General features: G+C 45.1%; 1 pseudogene; it reads right to left on the bottom strand.

The window, feature by feature from the left end:
• The window catches only part of LOC131397707 (leukocyte immunoglobulin-like receptor subfamily B member 3), a 40,620-nt pseudogene extending 25,819 nt beyond the window's left edge, over positions 1 to 14,801 (bottom strand).
• Between the last annotated feature and the right edge of the window lie 5,354 nt (positions 14,802 to 20,155).

The following is a 20,155-nucleotide window of genomic DNA, read 5'->3' as shown; positions in this document are numbered from 1 at the left end:
GCCACACCCTGAGGATTGTCATCGTCAGTGGTCTGCTAGAGAGACACAGTGAGGGTAGGTTGATTCCACTCTTGCATATATCATTACATTTCCCACATCAAAACCAGATTGTCCACAGTAAACTATCAATCAGATCATGTCACTCCCTGAACAAAGCCTTCCAGAGACTTTCACAAGCTCTTTCACAGCCTTAGGACCTGCATGATCAAGTCTCCACCAAGCTCTCCTCCCTCATGGCCAACACTTCTTCCTTGTCCTTCCATCTCCAGCCACACTGGACATTATGCTGTTCCTGGAACAAGGTAAGCATGTCCCCACCTCTGAGGCTTTGCACCCAATGTCCCCTCCATCAAGAATGCTGTTCTGTTCAATATTAATATAGCATTTTCTCAACACTACAGTTAAGTCTGTGCTCAAGTGTTACCTTCTCAGAGAATCCCATCTTGATTAGTCTGTTGAACTATCCTGCTCTCACTAACACACACTCCATCCCCTCATTTAGTTTATTATTCATTCATAGCACTTGGCACTGTCTGATTTTGTGTATATATGTCTGTGTCTATGTCATCCTTGTCTCCCCAGGGGGGAAGTGAACTCACGGAGGACAGAGATTGTTGTATGTCTCGCACCAAAATAGAGCCGGGCATGTAGCAGCCCCTGGGTGAGCAGACGCCATCTGTAGGGTTGAGTGATGGAGTAAATGAATAGAGCACCGCAGGATGACAGGGCACTGATTCATTCCCTTAGTGAACAAACACTCATTGTAAAGCTTACTAAGGGTCAGACATGGCAAAGGAAAAAAGAAAGTCCTTGCTCCGTGGAGGTCACAGTCACCAGAAGTCAGAGGGGACAGACTTGAAGTTAAGAAACAACACAATTAAGTATAAGGAAGGAAATGCAACAGTGACATAAGAGAGGGTCAGTGGAAGAGAGGACAGGTTTACCTTGAGGCACCCATGGAATGCTTTTCGGGAGGTGACAGAGGAGCTGAGACCTGAAGACAAGAAGGAGACAGGACTCTGAATATCAACAGGAAGCTCTGGCTAGATGTTCAGATTGCTAAATTCCAGACATTTCGTCAAACCTGGACCCTCCTCACATTTGTGGTGCTCTTAGCACAACTTGCTAGTTCACTGCACTTAATATCACCCCCATCACCCCATTGCCTACACACCCAAAGTCCCGCATTTGCTCTGGTGCAGCTGTTGGAGGAGGAGGAGGGAGAACAGCAGGATGAAGGCCACCGAGACCCTGATCACAGTGCTCAGGTACCATTTGAGACCTTTGGCACAAGACAGGTCATGAATGAGCCAATGATGCTATTTAATTGAGCAGCTACTGTGTGCCAGGCACGTGCTTGGGACTGTGGACTTGTATCCTGTAAACCTCACAACAATCCTGCTATGTGAGATAGCCACCGCCCACCCACCCACTGCACAGACAAGGAAAATGAGGCTCAGAGAGGTAAATCATGTGCCCCAGGATGCTCAGCCTGGAAGCATCCAAACTGGGAACTGAACCGGGGGAGCTGACTGCCTTTTTGCTCTTAACTTTCTAGCTGAGTGCCCTGAGCTGCAGAGAAAGGGTGAAGGCTCCTGACCCCTCTCCTGCTCCTCCTTCCCCGCTACAATGTCACCATCACTGCTGCAAAGGGGACAGGCCCCCATAAAATCATGTCCTGGGGGGCTTCCCGGTGAGGCCTCCTCTCCCAGGAGGCCAGAGCCGTAGTGAGAACTGAAAGGAAATCTAAGCTCTTGGCCAGGATTCTCTCCTTTATAGTGGGAGAAACTGAGGCCCAGAGGGGGAAGGTGAGTCTCAGTCAGGGTCTCCCAATGACATGACTCAGTCTCTACCCTCCAAGGACTCACCCACCACCCCCCAAGAGAGATCCTCAATTACCCCTCCGCATACCTGACTCCGTAGGGGGGAGTCGAACCTCAGAGCCTCCTGGGGATGAGGACTGGGTGCGGGGGGCTGCTTCTCCCCACTTCAACTCTGCTGCCCCTCCCCAAGGCAGGGCCCCAACATCTCCCTCTGCCATGACCACCCCACCCTAAATCCACCCAACCTCAGAGACCTGGAGCCCTGAAGTCTCCCTGGCATATCTGCCCGACTCCCAGCTCCCCCGGGAGACGAGCCTGTCCCTGGGTATCTGAGGGGCACTAGATCCTCTAAGAGACTCTCAGACCTGCCCTGGGTGGTCTGTGCTCCCTCTGAGAAAAGGGGCCTCAGTGGCTCACCAGGTGTTGAGATGGGCTCTGTGGGTGAAGGGCTGGGCTGACCCTGAAGTCCCCACCTAACTCAGACCTTCTACATCTGCCCTGTGGCCCCACAAGACCCTCAACTGCACCTTCTATACCCCAGTGTGACAGAAGATGTGGGCAGCGGTGGGAGGCGCTCTGAGGGGCAGATCTTCCACTCTAGATCCTCACTCTCTTTCGTTCCTGTCTCAGATTTCCTGAGGACAGAGCCCTGAGCTGACTGACTCAGAAAGGACAGGGTCAGTGGCCCTCACCTAAGACCAGGAGCTCCAGGGCATCACTGGGGTGTGACAATAGGTAGGAGGAGGTGCTGTGCGAGCTGTAGCACCTGTAGGTCCCCCTGTGGGCTGAGGTCGCAGGACTCATAGAGAATTGGGCCTGGCTCTGCTGAGCTCAGTACTTTGATCAAAGACGCAGGAGGGAATCAGCTGACCCCAACTTGGAAAGAAGGAAAGTTCCCTCAGGCTCCATGACCTACACAGCAGGGTCACATTCTCTCCTGAGGCCACCGTGGGGCCCGGCTGCACCGAGAGGGAGGGTGTGTCAGGGAGCTGTCCTAGAGAGAGGAAGGGTGGGTGAGTGTCTGCCTTCCCACCTTGTTCTGAACTGAGAACCCCCAGTCCTCTCTGAGGACCCTCATCTCTGTCTGTCTTGTTTTATCTGAGTCTCCCCATCCCTCCACTCTCTCTCTGTCTCTCTCCCTCCCTGGGGACCCCAACCTCTTGTTCCAGCATCACCACCTGGGGTTCCCCCTGCTGGGCCTAGGTGGTGTTTAGGTCGCTGACTGACCCCCAGCTCTTCACCTGCCACCAGGATGTCCAAGGGGTCACTGGGTGCTGACCACTTGGAGGTGAAGTTGTGTCCACCATAACATCTCTACTGACCCCTGTGGGAGGGTCTCACAGGACCCAAGGGAAAGTCGGCCTGAGAGAGCCCAGCCTGGGGCTGCCGGTCAAGGCACAGGTGGAGGTGGTGTCCCCTTTCTTTGGAGAGAGCGAATTTGTCGTAGCCGACATCAGAGCGACACTGGAGGCTCAGGTTCTGTGCAGAGGCCATAACGTGGCTGTGCTGGGTCAGGAGAGAGGGCTTCCCAGACATACCTGAGAGAAAAATCACCAGTGGATTGCAGGAGCTGATTCCTCCCATAACTTTGTCCTTCTCCATCCTGGACCCCAGGTCTCACTGTCTCTCACCTTCTGTGTTTCTGGCCCAGGAACCCCCTGCTCCCTTCACCCCATCCTCTCCCTGGGGCTTCCCTGGGAGCAAACTCCCCAATAACTTGTCTGGTGCCTCAAAATATATGTAAAGCAAGGATGGGACCTCCTCACCGGACACCAAGATCTCGAGGGAGTCACTGGGGTCCGACCAATACCGGGGTTTGCTCCTGTAACAGCCATAGCATCTGAACGTCCATCTTTGGCTGGGGGTCAGCGTGCCCACAGGGAACAGGGTGTGAAATGTCCGTTGAAGTGTTTCTGTGAGTCCAGGGTCCAGGAGAACCTATCAAATCCCTGCCATGAGCCACACTGGAGGGTCATATTTCCTCCTGAGGTCACCACAGGTCTCGGAAGGGGTGAGAGTGTGGGTTTGCTGTACAATCTTAGGAGAGGAGGAGGCAGAGTGTTAAATGGGGCTCATACCTCCCTCGTATCCCCCAGGGCTGGGCTGTGAGAGGGAGACACCCCTGAGAGCAGACCCCCTTCCTGAAGGCAGAGCCTGAGGCTGGGATCCCTGAGTGTCCTCTCACCTGTCACCACCAGCTCCAGGGGGTCACTGTGCTCTGACCAATATGTGGATCTTCGATAGTAACAGTGATATGTCCTGCATAGATGTCTCTCGCATGTGGGATGGAGAACCTGGCCTTGTCCTCAGGCTCAATGGGTTCTGTCTGTGTCAGGAGGATAGGCTTGCACTTTATCCAGATGGTACTCCTGGGCCCCCAGGGTCCCCTGACACAAGATGGTCCCAGGCCTTCCCCAGGGGACCACAGAGCTTGCCTCAGCCCAGATCGTGGGTTTGGGGAGGGTCCCTGGAAGGAAATCAGAGGCTGGCTCACAATACCTTCCCCACATCTCATTCTGCAGCTCAGAACACAGCCCGTTTTGGTTTTATCAGCATCATCCTAGAATCACTGATCTCGCTCCTGAGGGCTCAGGGGCTGAAGAAAGAGGTGGGGACATGGCAGCCTGGGGAGGACTCACTTGCCTGCACTCGGGTCCTTGCAACCAGACTCAGCCCTGGAAGAGACTCCCTGTGAGAGATCTGCACCCGGGTGTCTGAGCTGATTCTCTTCATGTTAGGGCCCCAGTCCACTCAAGCTGCCAGAGCCCTGAGGTTCCCCAAGAACAAGGGGGTGTGGAGTTTCCCCACCCCCTGCTGCTGCCCCCCTTCCCACTTTCCACAACTGACTAAGGCAGAGAAGACCAGAAAGGATGGAAGTCATGGGTCCTGATCTGAGCACTCCCGCTGTGCAGATGGAGGAGACCACGGGTCCCGAGGGACAGACAGATGCACACTATGTGGTAAGTCAGGGGCTGCTGCCACCCATTCCGGTTCCCACAGCTGTAGACCCACAGGAATGGATGGCCTCTCCCTAGGCCTGGCTCTGCTTTTCTCCAGGGCAGGGGCTCAAGAGGACTCCAGGCCCTCTGGAGACGTCTCAGCCCAGAGCTCAGGTCCCACCTCGTTCCTAGGACTCTTTCTTCCTGGGCTGAATCCAGCTCAGGGAGGGTGGGGCCCAGATTTCTGTCCTGAGCTGGCCTCTCACAGGCTGGCTCTAAATAGGACACACCACTTATTTCCCCAGCACCTCCACGAGTGGAATTTGCTTTCTGCCTTTGGCCAGTCCATAAACAAGTATTATTGAGCACAGTACTATGTACAAAGTATTGGTGCCAGACACCAGAAATATATTAGTGATCCAAGTAAATGCATTTGCATATTGTGAGAGTTCAGATTAACAGAATATGGACATTCCAAGACTAATATTGCACTTAATTTATTTATGAAGGAGAAATATGGAGAAATATGAGAAGAGCTGGAGACCAAGGCTAGTAAATGGTTGAGTGAATAGCTGTTTGAGGAGGGGGACACCTATGGCATGGGACAACTGTGAGAACTCTCTAGAGATGAAAGAACATTCTAGAGAACTCTAGAGACATGGAAAATGTCTGAAAGGGAGGAAGAGAGGGAAAGGTGGTGGCTGGTAACGCAGGGTGCTATCCACCATGTGAGGACATTAGATTCTATTTTAAAGAAAAATGGAATGTAGAGCAAAGGACTGACGATAAGAAATTTTTATGAAGGTAATATTTCCTCCTACGTAGCAAATGAATAAAAAGAACGAGAGAACAATAGTTGAAACCCAATTATTCCAATACTGCTTTGTCAACCAGTATTGTAAACGATTTATGTGGATTTCTCATATGAAACTCACACAACCCTTAATGAGACATAAACAGATTAACAGAGGATAGAAATGATACATGGTTTAAGTTTACGTCTACGTCTATTTTTGACTGGGAGTTGGGAAGGAATTTGCTGGGTCCAAGTTCTGCAGGAGAGCTGATACAGGAAAGCAGAGAAGTGTTAAATGGCCCATTGTCTCACTGTGTGTGTGTGTATTTCTGGTGTGACTGCACTGTCTGGTTTGTGGGGAAGGAGAACTGAGAGCTGAGGGTGGAGGGTCACATCTTGACTGATCATGAACAGCCTTGAGTTCAGAGATAATAGTTTGGAGTTTACCCTGAAGACAGTGAGGACAATGGAAGGATTTTGGGCAGGGAAGGGACAGACTCTGAAATGGATGTTAGAAAGACTGACATGTGGGGGTGAACTGGAGAAGGGAGTGTGGGCCTGCAGCTCAGAAACCAGGAAAGTGGTGGATGTGATTACACAGGCCAGCTGTGTCAGGGTGTGGGCTGTGGGCTGGACTCTGTGGATGGGGAGGACAGCAGGGGCCAGGGGGATTCTGGAGGATGAATGGTTTTTATTGGGTGATTGGCTAATCGGTGTCAGATATGAGGAAGTGAGGGCGACCTTCCCTCCCTGCCTTGATTGACTGGAGACATCAATGGTGCCCTCAGAGTCATGGTGAACCGAGGGGTGGTGAGTACTGAGGGGTCTGGGGAGTTTGGTACAATACGCTTCTGCTCCCCCAGGAAACCGCAGCTCTTTCTCTTGGATGAGGATTGTGGGTTTCACTTCTCACAAACAGCCCCCTGACTGACATGCTAGTTTCTATAAGAAGCAGGACCTCTCTCTCTGTCACCTTGGGGTGAACCGTTTGAGTCATCTCTGTCTCATCAGAGAACTCTTTGATGCTGGGTGTCGCTCTCCACTTCAAACTGTGGAGACTGTTCAGAACTCACAAGAATGGTCCTCATCAGAGCTCCTGTTTGAAGACAGTGATATATATACATATATATACATGAACAAGAGGGAAAGTAGCCTGCTAAAGATCATCAACCCATTCAGGAAGTGGTAGTGCTACAATTTATATGTATGTGTGTATGTATGTATGTATTTACTGACTTACTCATTAATCAATCAATAAGTTAATCAATCTTCTGACCTATACATCCAACTTTATAGAGATATAATTGACATACAGCGTGTGTAAGTTTATGGTGTACAACACAATGACTTGGCTTACATATCTTGTGAAATGATCACTACAGTAAGTTTAATTAACATCCATTTTCTTGTATAGATACAAAAAAAGAGAGAACATTTTTCCCTGTACTGAGAACTCTTTGATTCTGCTCTCTTAACAACTTTCAGAGACACAAACAGCAGTGCAAACTATAGCCGTCACATTGTACATTTCATCCCCAGTACTCACTTATCTTACAAACTGAGGTTTGTGTCTTTTGGCCCTCTTCGTCCAATTTTCCCTCCCCACAAACTCTGCCTTTGATTAACACAAATCTAATCTCTTTTTCTATGAGTTCATTTTTTTTTCCTTTAGATTCCACATATAAGCGAAATCATACAGTATTTGTCTTTCTGTCTGACATCTCACTTAGCATAATGCCCACAATATCCACCCATGTTGTCATGAATGGCAGGATTTCCTTATTTTTTTATGGCTGAATAATATTCCAGTCTACACCCACTTGTAAATATTCCTGATTTTGTTGCCTGTGTAAGAATGTTAATCAAAACTTGAATAAAGTTTCTCTTAAAACACAATAATGACAAAAGTTATACACGGGAAAATGGAGAAAGTTCTAGTTGATGAAAATGAGGTGAAATGGGAACCCTGATCTTTTGTTAAGCTCTCCTACATCAGAGTGTGTCCCGAGGTCCAGGTGGCCTTGACTACTGACCAGTCACTTCCCCTGAGGTAAGTCTAGTGGGAGGCCCTGCAGATCCTAATTTCAAGGACAGGTGGAGATGGCCTGTGGGGTCCTGGTCCTAGGAGGGCTCTGTGGGTCCAGAATTTTGTCTCCATCTCATTATAGAGATGACATGCATCTCCCTCGACCCCTGTTTCAGAAATTTACAGCATCCTTCAGGTGAATACAGAGCTAGGTTAGCCTCTGGGGAGTGTGTAGGTAGAGTATCCAGGACAAGATAAGACCCTAGGATCCACAGGGCATGCCTCTCTCCTTGTATTTCCAGAAGTCTCAGTATAGGTCCCTCAGTTTCATCCCCATCAGCCCCTACTCGTCTGCTCCCCCTCCCTGGGTAAAACATACTGTTTTGTGTCCACACAGTAATGAGGGAATGGGGAGGACTCACCCGCGAGTGCCTAGATACTCTGGCTCAGATAGAATCCTGGAAGGAAACCACATCAGAGATGATTTATCCCCAATGGATTCCAGGCTTTGATGCCTCCCATCCACAGAACCTGGTCATGTGCCATGAGAAGCCCAGATTTCCACCATGACTCTCTTCTCCCTTCCCGTCCAGGACTCACCAAGGCCTAGAAGGATAAAGAATTTGGGAGACATGGTGCTGCTTCTGTTTGACATGAGGCAGATGCTGAACAAAGCCGACAAATTCATAGGATGTGGTGGGCAGGGTCCCCACACCACAGTTTGTACAGTCCACAAGGTGTCTGTCACACCTGAAGATGATCAACTTCTTCTCAGCCTAAGGGTGGTGGGTGCTGAGGGTCTGAGTTGAGCCACATCACTGAACACACCTTATGTCTAAAGTATCACATTTAGTTTTCCTAAACTCTACAGTCCCGTAAAAATTTTGAAGATCATGCTGCATTTTGTAAGTCATAGTTATTCTGTTTATGACATGCAATATTCCCTTCTCCAGCTAATATATAAATTTTAATATTATGAAACTCTTTGCAGAAGGAATAGCCAATATATCTGTGACTAATATTTTTTGGACCTCTTACTAGCTGCAAATTCTTTACTTCTGTAAAAGAAAGAAAGCAGTTAACTAGAAGCTTTCTTTCTTTTCTCCTCAGCTTTATAGGGGTAAAATTGACCAACAGGAATTGTACATATTTTAGGTGTGCATATTGATGCTTTGATGTGTGTGTGCATTTTGAAAATATCACCATGCTCGAGCTAATTCACACATCCATCCCCCCAAATAGTTAAAATTCATGTGTGCGTGGTGAGAACACTTGAGACTTGTTAGTATATTTTAAGTACATAACACATTATTATTAACTATAGTCACCACACTGTACATTAGGACTCCAGAACTTATTCATCCTGTGACTGAGAGTTTGTAATGTTTGGTCAGTATCTCTTCTTTTTCCCCATCCCCCAGCCTCTGGTAGCCACCATTCTACTCTTTGTTACTACTAGCTCAGCCTTCTCTTTTCCTTTATGTAAGTGAAATCATCAGTATTTGTCTTTCTGTGTCTGGCTCATTTCACTTAACATAATGTCTGCCACGTTCACCCATGTTGTCACAAATGGCAGAATTTTCTTCTTTTTTAATGCTGAATAATATCTCATTGCATATATAAATGTATACAGCACATATTTTAATCCATTCATCCATTGATGGACACCCATGTCGTTCCTCTATCTTGGCTACCGTGAATAATGCTGCAATGAACATGGGGTGCAGACATCTCTTTGAGATTCTGATTTCATTTCCTTTGGATGTATCCCCAGTGTGGCATTTCTGGATCATATGGTAGTTCTATTTTCAGTTTTCTGAGGAACCTCCACACCAGCTGCAGGGTCCGTGTGTGGGCTGCGGGCAGCATCTGTGGGTGGGTTGAGATCCCACCTTATCTGCTGTGAACTCCTCTCCATTTCTTTGTTCTTAGCTGCCCCGAGGAACCAGCCGTGCTGATTCCCCCAGCAGGACAGAAGCAGGCTCTCACGCAGCTCCTGGAAAGGCTGCAGAAGAGACGCTCACATTGTTCTCTCCCCCTCAGGAGAAATCGCGTGTGGAGAGGTCTCTGTGTACTGAGCTGAGCCAGCTTGTGGGAAGGGGGTGCAGGGGGAGTGAAGCTGTTCTCTCTACCCTTTTCAATGAGGTTGTTTTCAGATTGTGTGCTCTACCAGCGTGCTGAGACCTCACACCTGGACTCCAGAGCTTTCATAAAGATATTTGCATCTGTGGATGGTGGTTAAATCACGGTTTCTGTGGGCGATGAGTGCTGGACCTTCCTATCCCACCATCTTGCTGATGTCCGTCATTGTCGTTTTATTTTCTATTTCCCTAATGACCAATGAAGGTGAGCATCTTTCCCTGTACTTGCTGTCGTTTCATAGAATTATGTCATCTTTGCAGTATATCATTTCTGTAGAAATGTCTACTCAAAACACTTGACCATTTTTTAAAATTGGATTTTTTTTTGTGATTGAGTTGTATGAATTTGATACATATTCTGGACCAGACCATTATCAGATATATAGTTTTCAAACATTTTCTCCATATGTACGTTTTCTTTTCATTTTCTCCATAGTGTCCTTTGATTCACACATATTTTTAATTTTGATGAGGTTTGATGTATCTATTTTTTTCTTTTTGATTTATTGTACTTTTGATGTTCTTTCTAAGAAAACATTGGAACGCCAAGTTCATGAAGATTTACCCTTATGTTTTCTTCTGAGTTTTATAGTATTAGCTGTTACATGATCCGTTATGAGGTCATTTTGTTGTCTGGTATGTGATGAGAGTCCAACTACATTCTTATGCATGTTTTCTTTTTGCATTCAGTTATCCAACACCATTTGTCAAAGACACCAAGTGTTAGCGATACTGTGTCTGTTTTTCAAGGTCAAGCATCCAGTGAGTTCCCATCTGAGAATGGAATCAAAACAAGCCTGACCCCAACATCTGGCACCTTCTGCACACAGCTGCCTTTCCCTGATTCCCCCTCACTGAGGTCTGAGAAGAGACCAGGCCACGTGAGTATTGTTCAATCTAGAACAAATCCCCATGTGATCCCTAAAGCAGGAAATGACGAGGTTGTCCTCCTCTCTGAAATAACCCCAAGTCCATAGTCATGGCTTCCATCCTGATTCAGATTGTTTGAACAAAATGGACTCAGAAATTCCAATGGCCATTTAAATTTTTCAATTGCATGTCAAGCAATATGGGACATGATGTTGTTCTTCTGATGCCTAATTTCTCCACCAGCCAGGGACCCATTGTTTGACTGGACTTTGTGAAGCTAATCGGGCAGGTGGTGGTCATGTTTTGAGGAAACCACATTGCCACTATGTAACATATTTAGTATCTAACACATCAACAGCTACTTTATTGGAAGTTCAATGCCTAGTTCAGGCTGTGGATTTCACCCCTTACTTCAGTCCCAGCTCACTCAATTGTATGAGAAATAAAGATAGGTTACAAAATAGAAATGCACTGTTTACCAGTATGACAACTGGATTCATGAATTACCAGATGAAGGTCAAGAAGAACATCACCTGCTTTCCAGCAGTCCCTGTGTTTTCCATTTTGAATAAGCCCTTCAATGTTGCATTATATTTAACCACTGGATGGATTACTTGGGGTTCTTGCCCTTCTTTTATTTATTGGGTTTATCTTAGGTATGCCAACATAAATGAAAAGTGATGTCTCTTTCTGAACTTTATGTAATGAAATCTCCCTGTTTGTCTCCTTTTGACAATCTTTCATTCCCTCATCCCCATGTTTGAAAATCTGTATACATTGCTCTTTGTAGATTTAATCCGCGAGATTGCAGTGCCATATGACATTCCATGGTGGAGCTATGCCACTCATCTTTCTTATTTTAATTTATGTATTTTTTGTGTTTTATGAATGTTTTCTAAATAAGAGCCTCTCCTATCAATGTTATTGTGAGTGTTACCTTGTTCTTACATACACAATTGCCTATAGGATATAAACTTTCTGGTCATAGCTTTGTGTCTCTTACTTTTAACTAGATAATTCCAATATATTCCCCAAATTTGTTGAAGTAATTTTTACTCCCCTCAGTAATGTGTTGGAAGTCTAAGTGAACCGTACTGTCTCTAAAAGATCATGAAATACAAGTCTACTGGAGTTGATATGGAGGTGTGCTGCAGACGGCTCTTGCACATTGTGAGGATGATTCTGTTCATCTCCTCCCAAATCTGCATTCAGTGAAGTCACATGTGCACCTTGTTGTTGGCCTTGAAGGGAGGATTTATGTGACAGAAACTGGCAAATGCCACTACTCAGGGCAGCACACCACTAGGCTCTCCCTTCAAACACCAATGTGTTGATTCCAAGTGATGCCATTTTTGGGGAAGCAACACAGGTGGCATCTGATGAAGAGAGAAAGGATTATGGGGTCCAGAGAAGGCGGTAGGCATCATTTTGGATTTATCTTTTATAGACTAGAATCTCGTTTTTTCCCATTTACTCAGTTATCGAAATCAAGTTAAGTCCTGTGAACTGAAGCAATGGAGACTCAACAATGTACATCTGGTTATATCGTTATTAGAAATAAAGAAAATTATATAAGGTAAAAGTGGATGAGAACATCAGTTTTACATGTGGACCCAAATCAGCCACGTGGGATGGACCCTCATGTCAGAGGGGTGAGAAAAAAGGGGGAGCCAGTCAAAAAAAGCCAACAATGGTACGGAGAGAAAACACACACTTAATGGCTGAAGAGTCTTGTAGAGGGAGCACTCCAGACATTTTCCTGCATCTAAATCAGGTTTTTTTTTTTCGTTTTTTTTTAATTTTATTTATTCAATTTTTACCCCAAAGCCCCAGTAGATAGTTGTATGTCATAGCTGCACATCCTTCTAGTTGCTGTATGTGGGACGTGGCCATGCGGCCAGAGAAGCGGTGCGTCGGTGCACGCCGGAGATCTGAACCTGGGCCGCCAGCAGCGGAGCGCATGCACTTAACCTCTAAGCCATGGGGCAGGACCCTAAACCAGGTTTAATCACCTCGACATTCTCAGCAGACAGATCCTCAGACTTATGGTCCAGATTTTCTTTCAACCTCCTGGGATCATCAGATTTGTTCCAAGGCTCTCCCACTCTGAGTGGTGCAGTGTTCCCTCTTGTGTTTACATCCTGTCTACGTCTTGCGTCCTCCTCTGGCTGTGACGAGCCTGAATCAGCAACACCCCAAGGACCAACAGGATCAAGACAGCCGTGCCCATGCGGATGAGATTCTCCAATGTGTAGTCTTGGGGATGAGAGGCTAGAAATTGTGGCCAAAGAGTTCAGGAGGTCACTGCAGACCAAAATCACCCCAGGATCCCTGGATGTCCACCCAGGGCAAGGACCAGAGGTTGGTCATCATGGGCTTCTGATATCGGCAGCACAAAGGAGTTAAATCTGGGGCTGCCCCGTTTTCACTCTAGCTCAGCCAGTTCACTGGGTGTTTCATCATCCATTTAATCTCTCATTAATAATTCTTCATGTGGTTGCGGATCCCTACAATGGGGTATATATATGCATGTGAGAGTGGGTTTATTATATTTGTGTATATTCTTAAATACATATACATACAAACATATACATATGTGTACACATAAAAATATACATATGTGCCTATATTTTTCCAAATAGTGGTGTTAAGTCAATAATTAATTAAGACAGTGTTTCTGATCTTCTGGAGTGTGAATGTGGTTCACTAAATGTAGCAAACATGTAAACCCACACCAGATTAAATATATTAATTAGATGGATAAATATTTTAACCTGAGTGTTATATATATATTTATGTTTATGCTTATGGTATATGTGTACACATCTTTATATAAATAAGTGATATACAAGTAAAATTCTAGGTATATGTAAGGTAACTATACATATGTGTACATGTGCATATATACAAAGAGAGAAGGAGAATTTAATAGGTAAGGGGGAGGCAGGACTGTTCCAAGCTGTGTACATATCATCATCCCACCAGGGGCTCCCCTGAGGACTTAACTCAGGCCCTAAGACATTCATGGTCAAGGACCATGTGTAAACAGATGAAGGTCACCCTTGGAGATGACATTTCAGCTGATTCCTGATAGGGGAGAAGGAGCCTCAGGGGAGCGACATGAAGACCCTTCTCTCTTCCTGAGTCTCCAGCTCTCACTGCATCTCACTCTCTCTGTCTCTGGCCTCAGAATCCTTGGGATCCAGTCACCTCATCATCCCACCAGAGGATCCGTTGAGGACTTGTCTCAAGCCCTAAGACATTCATGATCAAGAAAGGGACTTCCTAACCTGGGACCATGAGCTCCAATTGTCACTGGGGTGTGACAACATCTGGGATTTGTTTCTGCAACAACGATAGCATATGAATGCCCATCTGTGGCTCAGGGTCACAGGGTCCACAGGGACAAGGATTGAAACTGCCCATTGGGGTGTCACTGTGAGTCCAGGATCCAGGAGGGCTTGTGTTCTCCTTCCTTAGTCAGAATGAACCTGCTGAATCCCAGCCATGAGCCACACTGGAGGGTCATGGTCCCTCCTGAGGGCACCACAGGGCTTGGCAGGGTGAGAGGGTGGGTTTGCTGTAGGTTCCTAGGAGAGGAGGAGGCAGCGTATTAAACGGGGCTCACACCTCCCTCATGTGCCCCAGGGCTGGGCGGTGAGACGAGACACGCCTCTGAGAGCCAATCCCCTTCTTGAGGGCAGACCTGAGACTGGAAACCCTGAGTGTCCTCTCACCTGTCACCACCAGCTCCAGGGGGTTGTTGTGCTCTGACCAGCCAGTGTGGCTGAGATAGTAACAGTGATATCTCCCTGCATATTGCTTTGTCATGTCTGTGATGGAGAACTCGGCCTTGTCCTCGGGCTCCAGTTGGTTCTGTATGTTCCAGGTGAACGAATTTCACTCTTTATTGAGACAGTCCTCTTGGGCCTCCGGGGTCCCCTGACACCAGATTGTCACGAGCCTCCTCCCAGCAATCACAGATCCTGGCTCAACGCAGACGGTGGGTTTGGGGAGGGTCCCTGGAAGGAAGTCAGACGCTGGGTCACAAGAAATTCCCTACTCACAGCTGCACATCCCTCAGCCCAGGACTGCTGTTCTCTGTCCCAAGATGCCTGGAGGAGGCCCATCATCCCCAGTGAGGAGGTGGGACCCGGGACATGTGGGGACAGACTCACCTGCCTGCGTGAGGAATCTCAGGCCCATACTCAGCCCCAGAAGAGAGCTCCCTATGAGACTTACCCAGGAAGCTGAAGCAGAACCTCTCCTCCTCACGACCCTCCTGAGTCCTGGGGTCTCCTGACAGACTGGGGTCTGGCTGTGGGGTGTGGTCCCTCCCAGACTAGGGCCTCCCCTGTTCCTCCTCAAGTCTCACTGAGGCAGAGCAGGGCCATGAGGGTGGGGGTCATGGCATCTCTTCCTTGTATGCCCGGCTGTGCAGATGGAGGAGACCACGGTGCCCAGCAGGACAGATAGATGCAAAGGGTGTGGCCACCTGGAGACTCGTTGTCTCATCAAGGGGTTGTCACATCAGTAGCCCCACAAGAAGGGAAACTGCCTCTCCACAGGGTCTGGCCCTTGTTTCCAGGTTGGATGAGAAAATAGAAGTGGTGTCTTCCTGAGAAACCCCTTCCAGATGAGGGTGACCCAGGGCACGTCCTTCCCTCTCAGATCCTCCCCCATGGGGTCTCCTTCATCCTCAGCCTGCCCATCAGCACATCCCTGTGGGGTCCTCACCATGGACAGTGGTCATCCAGGCCCTGGAGATGTTTCAGCGAAGATGCAGGATCCTGCTGCCCTGCAGATTTCAGATTAGCAGAGACACATACTCAACATCTAACTGTACAGTGAAGGTTGAGGTCATTGTGACAATGAGCACAAAGAAGAAATACAGTGAAATAAGGGAAGGAAACATCACTCCCCTTCTGGCCCAAGAGAGTGGGTTTTCTTTCTGTTACAGCCCACTTAATGGACTTCTCCTTTTTCTTTCAATAGCGTCCATCCCCATCTCTCCAGGAACAAACCTCTGAGTCATTCCTGCCTCCTCAGACCCCTAGTTCCCTTGGGCAGAGCTCTCTTCCTCATCCTGGGATCCTGTCTTGAGCTTTAGGGGTCAGTGAGTGGATTAGTACTGTGATTTGGGAGACAAAGCTGATTCCTATTTAAATATTCCTGTATCATCCACTGCACATGTGACCTTGAGCAGTAACGTGCAATATCTGAACCTCAGTTTCCTGGTCTGCAGAATGTTGTCCATAACCCCATTTAGAGTGGTTGTGGGATCAGTGGTCCCAGGACATGGAAGGATCAATCATTGTTAATTTCCATGCCTGAGTAAGTCATGTGGGGTTTGGGACATGATAGGATCAAGGTGCCACACTCCACAGTCAGGGTAGATGATTGATGTGCCATTCAAGAGCCTCCCTCTGTTCCTAACACTAAGCAATATTGTTTATAGTATTTTTGAAATATGTAGCCAGTGTCAACTGCAGAAAAAGAGAAATTAAAGTTCCAAAACAGTGAATGAACCACAACAAAAAATACCAAATCTGAGTTGCCACAGGTGCTTCGGATCAGCAAGGGATCATTAGAGTGGACAGGAGAGGGAACCCAGGTCCTCTCAAGCAGGGAAGGGAGCAAGGATCAAGGTGAAATATGGAAGCTCTGTTTCCCCTCCCCCCTGTTTGTGGATGGACACTGGGTTATCTCTGCCCACTGACCACGCCCAGAGGTCAGCAGTGAGCCATGTCCTGTGTGTGTGAGAAACAGATACAATTCAGTATAGTCCAACATGGGTGTCTATTCATGTGTGAGTGTGAGGCTTACCGTGGAGCCATCCCTCACAGGCATATGCCTAGTCAGATGCTAAGTTTGGGAGAGTGGATGCAACAGGGCAGGGCAGCAGCAATTCTCCATCCCTTTCAGGCCTGAAGGTCAGGAAAGCACTTGGAAAAACTATGGAAAATCAGGTGTGAGAAGTGAGCATACGACAAGAATGGACATCAAGAGTAATCCTAATAATGGTAAATAGTGTTATGAAACACAATCTACAGAGTCACTCATGGAGGTTTTCATATCCGAGGAAATAAAATACTAGGAACATATGAAATTTGTTTTAATTTAAGCATGTCTAAACATCAGAAAAAGTAAAGGAGGAAACTGAATTCTTGGAACAACAACAGAGGTTATATTATAGAAGAATATATAATTTAAAAATGAATTACGCAAATATCTTAGAGGCAAAAATAATACTTTCATTTAACAGACTCAGAATTATCTTTCCATCAAAGAGACAATAGAGCTGAAGATCCAGTTATGAAAATGGAGTATAATATTCAGAAAATTCTATAGGATGCAATACAGAGAGACTGGAATGAGAAAATTAAGGCACATGGGGAATAGAAAGAAAGGACAGTGTACGTTGTGAGTTTCAGGAGGAAAGCAATGAGAACGATGTCTGCAGCAGTCCTGGAGGGAAATGGTGGGCATTTTACAAAGAAGTGGAAGGAACATGTGAGTGCTAGGAACATGGATATCAATGAGGTCTGAGTCATGATATTTCATAGCAAAGTGAAGGAAATTGATGGGAGCTGACTTTTATACAGAAAAAAATGCCAAAAGATATGGAAAGAGTATGTTCAAGGAATTAATTGTGAGTGAAGAATTCTACATTCTCCAAAATCACTATTAAAGGGGAAAAGGTGAAGGAGTCAGCAGGGGAGAAATCCGTAAGTACGAGGAGACCTGGGGCACTTCTGACCTGTTTGGACTCATGTCTCACACGTTAAACCCACCACGTCAGACTTCATCTTCATGATGCATGAGGAGGGCGTTGGAGGGTAGATCCTTAACCATCAGATGTATTTTCCTCTCCTTGTGGTTGGATGATATCTTTTATTTGAAATAATAAAACATTTTCAAGTATCTTAATAAAAAGGGTAAAAATAAGGTATTTCCAGATTTACAAGGTCTTAGACATTTTATTTTATACATGCTCACCAAAAGTAATACTAAAATATGTACTTAAACCAAAAGAAGAATAGAGGAAAAATAGAGAAAGTGAGATTCAAAAGTGAGAAAGATAATGGCAAAACAAATAAATATTGGGAAACTATACATATGTAGTATATATATATCCACACACACATACATATTTATATTTAAGAAAGCTGAGTCAAAATATTGGGAGTGTGTGAGTGTGTGTTTGTGGGTCTATATTAGAGAGAGAGGGAGAGAGAGAGAAAGTAAGAGCTTTTGAAAGAATGTAATTAGTGAGAGTTCAGCTAATGTGAAATGTTCTTTACTTATCTAAAGGAGAGGATGAATCCAAAAATGGTTCAAAATTACAAATTTAAATACCAATATTAACATTGTGGGTAACTACTTAAAATTAAAAATGCAATATATAGACTCCAAACTGTTTGATGTAATTACACAAAACAAAACAAATAAATCTTAATCAAATCAAAAGTTGTCTGGAAATTCAAAAGGCAAGTATGAGAGTGTAGGACACCTTAATCCATAATGCACCATCACTTAAATAAAATGGTGGTAATACTTGAAAATATTCACTTATTACCAAAATTAAATGATTAATGGACTTAATCCAGGGTTAAATCAAAGCACGTCCCCCAGATAAAACCAGATTTACACTAACAATAAACTCTCATCCAATACAAAATCGTTAAAGAGTAGTTTAAATCAATAAATGTGTTATTTTTATTTAATAAAATTCGCTGATAACTATATAAATATTCAAAAAAATCAATATAAGGCAAAAATGTTTTCATAGAAAATTAATTTATCATTATAAATAATATACTCACTTCAAAGATATAGCACTCATGAACATTTGTCTAATCACATATCCTTGAAATACAGAAAGCAAACATTAATACATAATTGGAGATTCAAATAAATATTTATAAAATAGATTAAAAACGTGAAAAGAAATTTTTTAGAAGAGTAAGTGATACACTTAAACGCTTGATCTAATGTGTATAAATATTATAAAGCTTTGCATTATTTATGTTATGTAAATATGAATAAAACGATTTATGATTAACATGTATGAAAATAAGTAATAAATAAAATATGGTGTTGTGTATATAGCAACAAGGAGGGAATGTACATATTTAAGAACCATATTGTACCTAAAATATTAAGCACTTATTAGACAAAAAGCAAGTAACTTTAATTCTTTTCATATTTCTAACTTATACAATATGTTCTCAGTATACGGCAATTTAATTAGCAATCAACAATGAGAAGATATTGTTAAAAATTCAATACTTCAGTAAACTAGTAAAATACTAAAACATGTAATATTTGTTTAAATTTATGAAATAAATTAAGAAAAAGGGATGATGAAATTATATCAAAATTTGGATAATGTTAGAATAAAAAAAGCAGATATAGAGAGATGTCAGCAAGACCGCAGAATGAGAGTTCCTACCATCATCCCCCATAGAACAATGATTTTAACAACAAAAATTGAAGTTGGGTGAACTCTATCTCTGAAATAACCCCCAAGTCCATATAGATCATTTCCATCTCAAGCCAGATTCGTGGGACATGATGGGCTCAGAAACACACATTAACCCATTTGAAATTCCTCATTACATATATCGTGATATTGTGCAAAGTTTTTTTCAGAGACTGAGTTTCTCTCCTAGGAAGTGGCTCATTGTATGACCAGACTCAGGTGAGGCTAAACAGGTAGATGGTGATCATGTTTTGATGGAACTTCAATGGCAATGTATGAAGCATTTGCTATGACAGATTCAGAGATACTTTGGCTGATATTCAGTGTTTAGTGAAAGGTTATGACCTTCTTCATCCTATCTCAATACCACCTCAGTAAATTGCATGGAATATAAACATAAGTTATAAAAAGAAATGTGTTATTTACCCATATCAACAAATAGACTTACACGTCAACAAATGAAAGTCAATGAGAGCATTGTCAGTGTTTCAGAAGACTGTGGTTTCCATCTAGAACAAAACATTCCAATATCTCTTTATAGTATTTTACCATTTTTTAAAAATGATTTGTTCAGAGAAGTGACATCAGCATTATAGCAGAGACTCATTCCCTTTGTCTCTCCCCTCTAAGTTACAAGTAGTCAGACATGCAGTGATCAACAAAGGACTCCCTGCACAGCACACCAGAATGCCAGATTGATCCATGCCTCTGTACAACTGAAGCTGTACAGAGTGGATTTTACTTCCAGGAGGCAGTGGAACTTGGGGAGAAGCTGCCTTCCCCTCACCTGGCCATAGTGGTCCAAAACTTGAATCCTCACACTGGCACACACCAGTGAGCACAGGATGCAAGGGCAAACACAGCACTGGTGACTTGGCACCAGCACCTCCCCAGTAGTGGCAGGTGGTGCACATGTCCTGAGGATTCAGGACACAGAATAGAGCCAGTGACACAGCCCCTCCTCCCCCAGCATTGGCACTGGATTTTCCAGCAGTAGGGACAGTGAGTTTCCGTGGCCAGGGAGGGGTGTCTTGAACTGAGGATCTAGCGAACAGCAATGTGTGCCAGTGACCAG

This window comes from Diceros bicornis, chromosome 34 (genome assembly GCF_020826845.1).
Source record: "Diceros bicornis minor isolate mBicDic1 chromosome 34, mDicBic1.mat.cur, whole genome shotgun sequence".
NCBI classification, from domain to species: Eukaryota; Metazoa; Chordata; class Mammalia; order Perissodactyla; family Rhinocerotidae; genus Diceros; species Diceros bicornis.
The sequence above is the reverse complement of the archived record's forward strand: the minus strand, read 5'-3'. Positions and strand labels throughout refer to the sequence as shown.